Source organism: Lepeophtheirus salmonis, chromosome Z (genome assembly GCF_016086655.4).
Source record: "Lepeophtheirus salmonis chromosome Z, UVic_Lsal_1.4, whole genome shotgun sequence".
Classification (NCBI taxonomy): Eukaryota; Metazoa; Arthropoda; class Copepoda; order Siphonostomatoida; family Caligidae; genus Lepeophtheirus; species Lepeophtheirus salmonis.
In genome coordinates, this window is record NC_092584.1 from 3,538,427 (window position 1) to 3,549,585 (window position 11,159).

Sequence of the window (11,159 nt, forward strand, 5' to 3'; positions counted from 1 at the left end):
TAAATTGCTTTGGAAAAACTATTTTCTTTTTTAAATTTTAAATCTTAAATTTTTTTGAAAAAAAGTTGAAAAGCTAAATTTGTGTGAATATTTTTTTTTTAATTTCTAATGTTAAATTTTCTTGAAAAAAAAATTTAAAAAATTAAATTTGTTGGAAATTTTTTTTTTTAAGTGAAATTTTTAAATCTTCGCTTTTTTTTTTTTTTTTAATTTCAAATCTTTAATTTTCTTACAAAAAAATTTCAAATATAAATTTTTTTATTGTATATAAAAAAATTCCAAAATCCATAGCTATTCACAAAAAAATATTCTTTTTTGCTCTGTTTCATAATTTTCCCCAGGGATCATCTTTTTTTAAAGAAAAAATTTTTCCTGGGACGGAAATACCGACGTATAGCTCCTTGGGACCGTTGAATAGTAAAAAAGATCGGACCAATAATTATAAAAAAAGACAGAAAGATAGAGGGGAAGACTGGGGCCACTCCTTGCCAGCTAGGGGGCTTTTCATTTTGGAATGTTTTGTCCTTTTCGGGGCGGGGACTTATCTTGGAATATTTTTTTTTTTTTTTTTTTTTTGGTTCCTTAAACAGGGATCCCTTGTGGGTCATGTTCCCCATAGTTATTTGCTCTAAGCTTCTCTTGGTATATTCTGTTCCAGTACAAATATTTACATTTATATATGTAAAATTTAAAAAGTTGAGAATATTTCTCAATGTAAAAAAAAAAAACAATGTACATTTAAGTAAAATATATTAAAGTAATTATTAATATATCATATGACGATCCATGAACATTGGAGGGATGCCCAGAGCCTTGTTCAAGAAGCACAATTTTTAAAACTTGTCCGTCCTTTAAATATCTCTTTTTTCTCAATCCGCAAGTTCACACACGTCCGACACAACATGTCGACCTAACCACCTTAAGAGATTATAATATTGGTGCTTCAAGCACGATCCCTCTAGCGGCACAACGATACCTTCCTATGATTTTATTCCCCTCTGGCTCAGGGAGCTACAATTATTCTTTGACTAAGATTGTGTCTTTCTGTCCACGCATTTTTTAATTTTGGGCATGTCTGGAGGATTTGAGGCAGGTTTTTACTTTTCCTGGTCATTGATTGCCCTCCTCCTCTGGACTTCTTTACTTTAGTGTTGATGGACCCTGCCATGCGGGGTCAGCAAGATAGGGAAGTTTTGATATGTAGTCCCTTTGTGTCTACTTTTGTAATAAGTGATTTTCTTCACAACTCACTACGACCAAAGTGAAATGGCGGAGCAGGCTGCCAAGAATTTAGTACTCTTTATGGACCAATACAGTATCGGATACAACACAAAACTTGTAGTTCTAACGATTCCGTTCTGGTAATATGGACGTCGAAAATGTCGATAAAATAACAGAATTTGTCGAGTTGGACCGGCATTTGCGCATTTATTCCATTGCCCAGGAAGATTAGCCAGACATCCCGTTCAAGTATTATTGTTAAAATAAAATGAAAAAACGTTCAGAATTTTTTAATTATCCTTTTATTTCACTAGTATAATCCTCTTGGAAAATATTGGCCAGATGTCGGGCTCAAAGGAAGTACATTAATCATAGCACCAGAATATGATTGATCGTCAGGACCGTCCGCAAAGGTGAGGAATGGAGGAGCTATAGCCTACCCCAAATAAAGGAATTTTTGCTTGTTACAAAAAGAAAAATAATAATTAAAAATATTTGAAATTTAATTTTTAGTCAATAGATATGGATTTTTGTAACTTTTTTCTAAAAAGTTTAATTTTTTGTGAATAGCTCTGGATTTTGAATTTTTGTTTCAAAAAAATTAGTTTTTTGTGCCTATCAGTATGTGTGGTATGTATAAATGACTTTCTTTTTTTTTTCAAAAAATTTAGTATTTGAAATTATTCACCAAAAAATAAAATTTAATACTGTAGACGCCACTAATCGTACTGATTCATTATGACTTAGATTAGGAAATACCATTCTTGTGTCTTTATGTAGGTTCCACCTGGTTGAATGAGCTAATGATTACGATCGTAAAGAATAAAAGTGTTCAATACTTAAAGCAGGGTAATTATATGCCATTTATGTATGTATTTGGACAATAATTGTTGGCTATGATTATACGCTTCTTTTGTGTGTGTGAGTGAGTGAGTTCATGAATGAAGACTTTACCATGAACAAGAGTCCCTGATGATTATCATCATCATAATTTGTCATCAGTTGTTAAATAGGAGTTGCCGTGAATATTCAACTACTTAAAAATATATGAAATATCCTAAGTATTACATAATATCAGTCCTTTGTTCTACCTAGAAAGTGCTGCTGATGAAAGGACATTCTTCGTTTGTGCTCCAAGTAAGTTTGAGTGGGGCTATCCTTATATTATAACATAAAACTATGGTTAAGAGTAGGATAATATATTGTTTTTTGGATATTTTCGAAAAAAATACCCAAAATCCATAGTTACTCACTGAAAATTATATGCTTTTAAAAAAAGAAATTTTTTTGAAGAAAATTTCAAATATTGAAGTATTAAAAAAAAAAAAATTCAAAAACAACCTTTGGAACATCAAATTTTTTCGAAAAAAAAAAATTAAAAATTAAAATTTTTTGGAAAAAAATTAAAATTAATACATTTTTTGGACATGAAATTCAGTTATTAAATGTTATTACTCTTCTGTATAATTTGCCAATATGACGAAATAAGCAAAAATTCCTTTATTTTGGTGATGGAGGGGGGGGTGGGTTTCCCCTACAGCCTACCCCCTTAATAACGCGTCTGTAGAGTTATTTTAGCATATCCCAAGATAAATAGAAATACAAGGTTATACCATAACGTTTTCCCCACTGATGTTTGACTTCCACCACGCTTTTTAATGGTTACGTCATAGTGTATAACTATTACCAAGAGTAGCTATATATCGCTCTCCCTGACTGTTACTGTGAGAGTAGCACTGTTATACTCTATGACGTCAAAATCTTTATTTCTTGTCTAGGTGTCGGTACAATACATCAAATTGAATATTCTAGCAAGCCCGGTCACATGCTTCCATAACCTTGTATTTCTATTAACCTTGGTATAGTCCAATACTCGGTATAACGGGAGAGAAACGGGGATAAAATTATTTTTCGAAAGATTTCTTTTATGAAAAAAAAAATGATCAAATTCCGGATCGGAGGAAATTTCTAATTTTTTCCAAACAATGTATTAAATAATTCAACCATTTCTCTTTTTCTAATCGCTATTCATAGTTTTTTCATTACATACATCCCACCTCTAATAATAATACATTCTATCTATCCTCTCACCTCCTTCTTTAAACTTTATCAGGTATCTTGTCTCTTTGAAAAGCAGTTATGATAAAACTTCAACAACTGAAATGACACACTACATGGAAACAAATCCATTAAAGTCAGTGCTTGTCAATATCAGAGTACTAGAAGGAGAGGCCTGCATTGGTCGGAGTTTTTAAGCGTCGATAAACTTTGCTTTAAAGATGAGGATATGTACTCCCGGGTTTTTTTTTTTATATTAATATGATGTGCTGGGATTTAGCTACACACGGTTATTACCAAACCTCAACCAAAGTCACGTTCATAATTTTTTTATTAATTTCATATATGTGCCCCGTCAAAACAAAAGTAAGTTAGAATTATTTATTTTTCAAAATAGAGTCTGGATTATATTTTTGAAAAAAAAATATTTTGATCATAATACTATTCAAGTCGCAATAAAGAAATGATAAATAGTATTTGAAGGACCATATATGGACCAATATAAGTCTTTTAAATCAAACAAAAGATTCTAAACTATAGTTAAAATTCTTGGGTATTTTATCTTACAAAATAGCTACAATATACAATTTAAATTTGTATGTTGGTGAGACTTGTCGGATATACAAGTCTTTATTTCTATTGTACCTCTTAAGGGGAAAGAGAAAAATCTCAGTTGTTATAGTTAGTCAATTCTTCCCAACTCTGGGATAACTGTTCTGACTGACAAGGTTTGCTTCGAGTTCAACCAATCAACGATTACTAAGTAGTAGACCGCTGAGTAATAAGATAAATTAACAGCTGACAAGTAAATACTGAGACGTGAGGAAATAAAAAAACTATATGAGACATTCTGTTCACACTCTTTATTTGCATGCATTTTGATAAATAAGTGTAATACATTTTTTATGCTCAAAACAAAAGAAAAGAAGAAAAAACATTTAATACTTTATATATAATTGTATACTTTACAATAGAGGGACGTTGCGATATCCTTGATGGTGATATAATTTAAAATAGCCCATTAAGGGTTCAACCTTAATAATTAATAACATTTAACATGAATACTTAATACTAAATACATATTATTCAATATATTCATTCTTATAAATAAGTGTAATACATTCATTAGATAACATCAAAGAAATTATAAACACTTTTATACAGTACAATACATTGTTGAAAGAGAACTAAAGTATGATATTTTGATGAGGCCTTAAAATTAACATTTAATTTCCCAATAAATTTCATTTGTGTAAGTCAAAGGGAGTTAGTTCCTTAGCAAAAGCTAAGAAGGGTCTGGAAAGAGCAAGGCTGAGAACAACATTGAGCCCTGCTATTTTTTTCATGGTGCTTCGAAAACCGTTCATAGCCATCATCATCTCTTCTGAAAAGCCGTCTAGTGACTTCTTTGAAAGGATTGATGAGCATGCAACCCTCAAAGCATTGAACAAGTTATGCCCACAGAGCACCATTTTATTTCCTCTCTTTATTCTTCCGTCCGCCAATTTCGATGGAGTCTCAAGTCTCTCCATTGGACCCATCTGTTTCTCACTCTCCAAAGGAGAGTATTCGTCCATAGTCATGGAGAGGAGAAGACCAATGAAGAACGTAAAGTAAAGCTTCTTCGACATGTTGATGATGTTTTAGTGATGCTGCAATTGATTCGAAGACCAACTGTGCACTACTGATGTTTTGTTGAAATGTTTATGGTTTTTACAGATCTACCTAATTTTGCTTTCCTTCACGAGGATACATTGACACAAACGCTTAAATTAATTTATAATTGTTTATTTCATTTGCTTCTTATTTGTTGCAAACATCAACTTTATGAATGAATGAATTGTTATTGAACAAAGTACTTCAAATCCAATTAGCAATTTTTATCGATATAAAACTAATCGTTATAAGGAGGGAATTCACTTCAATAAATAATTTCTTTGGATTTCCTCTCATGCGTTTACTTTTTTGACTCCATCATGGGCGTATCTATTAGAGGGGATCAATAAACCACGTTCGGAAAATTTAAAAATCCCAATCAAAATGAACATTTTCCCCTTTTTGATTAAAAATTGACCATTTTCAGACGCTTTCTGACATTCCAATTTTAATGTTAGGTGTGATTGTATTGTCGCAAGGATACTAATCTATCATTTAAAAGCCATACCTTGTTCATCTTGTCTTAAAAATCTGCATTCAACCCAAATTGTTTTCTTATTTTATAGTTCTAATTAAAAATCATTATTTGGATAATAATATCCAAGGGAAAAAAAAAATTAAATTCTAATATATTTTGACGTCATTTGAAAGGATCTAGGAAATTTCAATCAACGTTGATGGATGTTATTTTGAGCATATAAATATCATTTTTGTTGAAATAATTATAAAATATATTTTATAATAAATTTAGTAAGCTCAATTGATTGTTTTTTCCTAAAAAGCTTTAATTTGACGTATAAGGAGAGTATTTATGAAAATACTCCATTTTCTTGTAGAAACTCTAAATTTTCTCATATTTAGGGCCGTTGATCTACCTCTAAATATTTTTTTTCAAATCGAGAACCCATACCTTTAAATATTATATATTATTTACTAGGATGAATTTACCAAACTCTCTGACAAGTTAAATACGAATTAAAAAAAGGCCTAGTTCCCTTTTTTTAATTCGTATTTAATATAAATATTATGTACAACTTGGGATTTTGTACAAGTTGCAACTTGTATAGAAAATTTGTACAAGTTCAAATCAAAAATGAGATGAATATTCTTAAATGAAGGATTAAGAGTACTTTGAATAAAAAGTAATGCTATGATAGAATATTCCATGCATGATCGATATATTAGTAGTGTGATTTTTGGCTATTTTGATACAACTGACTAATTTACATGTATTCTGTGGCAGAGTATAAAGCTCAAATACCCAGAGTTAAATTACTCATAAACACATAATAACCCTGTTATTTGAATAGATCAAAAGGAACGGATAGTATCGATCCAATGTGTGTAATTAAGATGACCAAATTTGTAATTAATTCATGGGATAACTTGAGCTCATATTCAGGGGATTGAGTCTTTCTGGAGTCATTTCAAGGGTAAGCCCAAAGGGTTAGGAGTAATGATTACCTCTAGAAAGTTTTTTTAAACATCTCTCAGCAAGTATATGTGGGGAAAAGTGTCTAATTTCTTTTTAAAGAATTCTTAACGACATTATGAGTCATAATTAGAACCGTTATGAGGTTTTTTCTTATTTTTCATTTATTTCTTTAAAATTCTCAAATAAAATAACTCAAAAAAGTCGAGATCCTTCTCTTCATCCGTCAAATATTCCTCACTTTGTGTTCCTTTGCTTGACGAACCAAAGTTATTTCCTTATTATTAAAAGGTTGCGAGAATTTAATTTCCTCTGTCGCTGTCTCCAATTTTGAGATAAAAAGATATAGTATTAAAAAAAAAGCCTATATAAGCTATAAATTATATTAAATCATTATGAATCAAATAAAAAGTTAATATAACTATTTTTCTATACACTCTGTTTTTTATGTATTTTACTATTAGGCAAAACTTGAATTCAATCAGTCAACTTTCTCCGGAGAAAGGGTCTTTCGTTGACTTATTGAAAAATTTCAAGACCTTCTTTATTATGCCCTACTTTGTACCAGCATCACTGCCTTGGTGAAAAATAGTGTGATGTGAGTCATTTCTTATAAAGTAATCAATCTACGTAGTAATTCCTTCACACAAAATTAGATCTATAATTTTTGAATACATATTTATTTTATTTTAGGAACCCTCAAAGAGAATAATAGTTTTACACATAATCAAGAAAAAAAATGCAGGAATCTTTGGAAAAAATAGTCACATGACCATCACTTTAGAAACAATAAAAATGAACTATAAAATGAACGTCGTTCATTTGTACGTTCAATCTCCAAGAGTCACGAGATCTAATAAAGATGATTGACGTCATCAAGGACTGAACTTTATCAGTTTTAGGACTGAGATACAGGGCTGAACTGGACCGGAGCTAGACTGAACTGGAGGGGACTAGAGTTTTCAGTCCTAAATAAGGATTGAACCAGCAATAATTGCCCCTTTTTTTTGGTATTAAGAGGACTTTTGAGTGTGAACATAATTAACTGCGTAATTTCAAGCAATGTCGATTACACCCGCTAGTTTAAAAAATTCAAACAAAGGTTACTTTTCAAACAAACTGAGATTAAGATTAACCATTGCACAAAAGTCAACAAGTTTCTACATAGATTTGCCTGTGGGATAGCATAAATTCCAAAGAGAAAGGAAGTCAGTATTGTATGATTTACATTTTACATTGGGCTCGTTACAGAAAAACGGAGAATCCCAAGTTTTGTCGGGTTCTGAGCATTTTGTCTAATTTTGCATAGGCGAGCTTTCTACACATACCTTTACAAAATGTATTCTCATAAAATAACAATATCTGCATTAGCTTCCAGGCTTCCTTAACGATACTAATCGCAAAGATTTAAAAATGGCAAGTTTAGAGGTCATATCTTACGTATCCAAAAATTACATAAATTGGTCTTCAACCATCCAAATTTTTTTCGAGTTTTGTTGCTGGTGCAGTGTATTGTTGGAATGTTTTAGATCCATTACATGCCCTTCATTGCTGATTAGACCCAAGGTCCTAATCGCAGCTGGATTTTTACTTCCGAAGACAGTTCAGGGACTTTGTAAATATCTTGGCTGATCCACCAGGGCTTTTGAGTGTCAAATGATAAATCCAAAGTGAAGAGTATTTCATTCGAAAAGAAACGAAGGCAACAGCTAGTGGATTTTAGAGAGGACTGAAGTCGCTTCCAATGGATCCCTCTTGACCTTTATTGGATCCATGAGAAGGTAACGATGCTTTAGGCGATAAGAAGTAAGTATAGTATAATAAGAAGTATCTCAGTAGAGATTCCTCCGCTCATCTTGCGATATTTCGCTGTGGACACGGTAGTGCCAGCTCAGGTTCAGGGGTTCTATCGTTAATCAGCTTTGGTTTTTTCATTTCAACAGTGTAGGTCTCGGTTCCAGTTTCCAGTCGCGGTTCTTTTTTATACAGGCTCAGTTTGATAACAGGCACTTAAAACAAGGAGCATTGTTAGAAAATTCGGGATACAAACAGGGCCGCAGCTACCTTATACGTAGGGGGGAGGTGCAGGGAGATGGATACTTGAGGATTGCTTTCAGTCTACACATACATAGTATAGAGGTTTTGTATAAAGGGACCTCTACTAAATATGTATAAGTGTAGGGAGGGCCTTGCCATAGTTCAGTTTGGGAAAGCCTGGTTTAGGAAATATTATAGGACACCAAGTAGCTTAATAGTGGACCTGGATCCATAATCTACCCCACCCTTAACTCTTTTATTTACACCGTGTGGTGCTTAAAACCACATTTTCAGATACAAAAGAAGCCCTTAGCTACTTAGAACTCAGATACAACTGAATCAGAAAGTTGACTATTAAGAGCTAATTTATTTTTATAATATATATAAAATTTTCTTTATATATTCTATATAGGAACAAAAGCACAAGAACCGAGATCGATAAGCAATGTATTACGGTCTCTATTAAAAGAAAAAGTTCTCTAACATTTTGTCAAGATTGTCAAAAAAAAAAAAAAAAAAACCTACAGAAAGCGTTACTTTTACGTCATTTGGCCCCCATTTGGAAATGAATTCCAACATCGTTGGACAGGGAAACAGGCCCTTCACTAAAAGCTTGTTCTCAAATTTGTCGAAAAGACATTACAAAAGTATTTTGACAAAATTTGGATTATATTTTTGTAGCAATTGGAAATTAATTATATTCAATGTTATCATTTTTTTTTTAAAATTTGTCATGAAAAAAAGTGATGTTTTAAATTTGATATTACAAAAAATAAGATCATGTCTAAAACATTAAGTCAAAACTTTGAAAGTTTTGTCAAAAAGCCCAAACACACCCAAAAACAAATCCTAGTGACAATTCTAGGGTATTATTTCCAAAAAATAATCATAAATACATTTAATGATTATTCATGTTGAAATAGTATGTAATTATTAGTGTTGGGCTTCGGTCTGCAAATCCTAGACCGGTCTGAAACTAGTATATTTTTTGTTGGACCGAATAAGTTCGGTTCAAAAAAAAGCTCTGTCTCGACCGGTCTCATATAAAAATTTGGTCTAGATCAGCCCAATAGAAAAATTCAGCCTAGTTTGGTCACAAAAAAATCGGTCTAGACCGATTTTACAGATAAATTGTTTATAACATGACATCAAATGTTTTTTCAAGTACAATGACTTTATACGAATTTTAAACAGAGTTAGCTCGGATAAATTTTGATCCTACCGTCTCTTATATCTATACAATATTGATTATATAACTTATCGTGTACTTTTGAGATTTTTTTGAAAAAAATGAATGACAGTTGATCTAGAAAAAAAAATGGGTCTCTCATAATATATGAGACCTAAAAAAATCGGTCCACGGTCTGAGACCATAGTCTGAACCAAAACATCGGTCGAAATCTTTCAAGAAAAAAATCACTTAAGACCGGAACTGAAAAAAAAAAAAATCGGTCCTGGACCGAGTCTCAACACTAGTCATTATCTAAAAGACTACTACAATCACAAAGACATCTTCGTAATTATAGACTCAGATATAACTTCACGATAGATAAGTGTGAATTAGGCCTTGACAAAGTGTAAAAGAGCTCCAACACATTCGATCCAATCCATTGATTCATTCGGATTGTCATTCAGTCTCAATCATTCCTTCTCATCCTATATTTTAAACGTGTTTAATATGGGCTCGAACCAACTCTCATAATGAAATGAATCAATGATTAATTAATCAAAACTAAATCAATGCAATTCCTGGCAAATAATTAAACATTTTATCCTTTCAAATTGTTGTAACATGAATGGGAATCAAAATTAGGGTTTGGTGATCCTTTATAGGACTACAGTCTCTGTCCAGTTCAGTCTCGGTCCAGTTCATTCCTACATATCAGTCCAGAGACGTATGCAGAGGATGGGATGGAGGGGCTGTAGCCCCTCCAATCTAAATTTCCAAAAATTAATTTTTTGTTAATAGCCATGGATTTTTGAAAAAGAAATCAAAAAAATTATATATGAAATTTAATTTTTGACTTTTTTTTTTGAATAGTTATGGATTTTCATTGTTTTTTTTTCAAAAGGTTTTTAAATTTTGGATTTTTTTAAAGCTAAAAACCAAAAAATAAGGATATATATAGTCCTTAAACTGATTAAATTTGGTCCTTGATGACGTCAATCAACTTTATTTCTTCTTTTGTTAATCAGTTGTAGTATTGACGGTCCAAAGTTCCGATATGTCTGGTCCTAAGACTAGACTAGACCGAATAAATAAGGACTTATCATAGTTACATAATATTGCAGCATGAATCCTCATTAAATATAATTTTTTTTCGTGAAAGTATCCTCAAATAAGGGGTCTAAAATATAAAAATGTGCATAATTGCATGGATAATCAGGCCCCTCATATCTTTTTAAAAGAATCCCGTATATTCAGTGAAATCGGCACACTTTTCTCAATAGAATAATAGACCATTGATAATAAAATTGGGGTATAAAATTAATCGCAAAATAGTCCTCTTTATGATTGAGGATAGCTATTTGTTAATGGTCTGAATAAGGATCCTGGGGAATTTGTCGTGGATTTACATATATATCAGAAATATATAATTTAATAATATTATAAGTAAGAATCTATTGAACCCGGATATTCCCCAAACTTGATTTTTATATCAAGCGAAGGAGCTGTTGTAGGTAAATAACAAAATATTGAATGAAAGACTTGCGAGGAGAAAAAACAACTAGGAAGGGAGGAATACAATAATAA

The 11,159-nt window shown here is 31.6% G+C and overlaps 2 long non-coding RNA genes across 2 annotated transcripts; both read left to right on the forward strand.

Annotated features, from left to right (window-relative positions):
- Window positions 1–666: 666 nt before the first annotated feature.
- On the forward strand, window positions 667–1,682 carry LOC139907366 (uncharacterized). The gene is made up of 2 exons (XR_011783917.1): window positions 667–1,478; window positions 1,536–1,682. It is a non-coding gene; the product is annotated as an uncharacterized lncRNA (long non-coding RNA).
- Window positions 1,683–2,123: 441 nt separating this feature from the next.
- On the forward strand, window positions 2,124–9,852 carry LOC121130140 (uncharacterized). The gene is made up of 3 exons (XR_005868606.2): window positions 2,124–2,358; window positions 6,832–6,965; window positions 7,061–9,852. It is a non-coding gene; the product is annotated as an uncharacterized lncRNA (long non-coding RNA).
- Window positions 9,853–11,159: the final 1,307 nt, after the last annotated feature.